This window comes from Octopus bimaculoides, chromosome 28, assembly GCF_001194135.2.
Source record: "Octopus bimaculoides isolate UCB-OBI-ISO-001 chromosome 28, ASM119413v2, whole genome shotgun sequence".
Classification (NCBI taxonomy): Eukaryota; Metazoa; Mollusca; class Cephalopoda; order Octopoda; family Octopodidae; genus Octopus; species Octopus bimaculoides.
The window spans coordinates 5,223,540-5,224,083 of NC_069008.1; the positions used below are offsets into that span (position 1 = coordinate 5,223,540).

At 35.7% G+C, this 544-nt stretch overlaps 1 protein-coding gene across 1 annotated transcript in view; it reads right to left on the reverse strand.

Annotated features, from left to right (window-relative positions):
* Positions 1-544, reverse strand: part of LOC106873882 (intraflagellar transport protein 172 homolog) — a 94,584-nt gene that overhangs the window by 42,005 nt on the left and 52,035 nt on the right. The gene's annotated exons all lie outside the window — the stretch shown is intronic.

Below are 544 nucleotides of genomic sequence, written 5' to 3' on the forward strand. Positions count from 1 at the left end.
AAGGTTTAGATTTAGATTCAAGATTGAATATGGTACTTATGTTAAGGCACCAGAATATCGTATGGTATGGTATTATACAAAAACCATTCCAAAAGGATGGGTGATCAAAAAATCAAAATAAGCAACACGGATTTCAAAGATGATTGCAGTACGCACGTTTCATGCTACTCCATTTATTTAAGTAATGCGAGCATTACATTAAATGCAATATGTAGAGCAATCTTCAGCTGCACGAAAATGCAGAAAATTACAGTAGAATAGACATTATAATTGTGGCAACATTTCAAATCCAAGTGGGAGGAAGAATACATAAAAATCCAAGTGGGAAGAAGAATACATAAAACCATCTTGACATAGCCGAGTCTATCAGGCTATATATATATACTTTTTACACAGATAGATAGAAAGATAGATAGATAGATAGAGAGAGAGAGAGAGGCAGACAGAGACAGAAAGAAAGTGCCAAACATAAAGTGAAACAATTTGTGAGACAGGGAGAGAGAGAGAGAGAGAGAGAGAGAGAGAGAGAGAGAGAGAGAGAGAG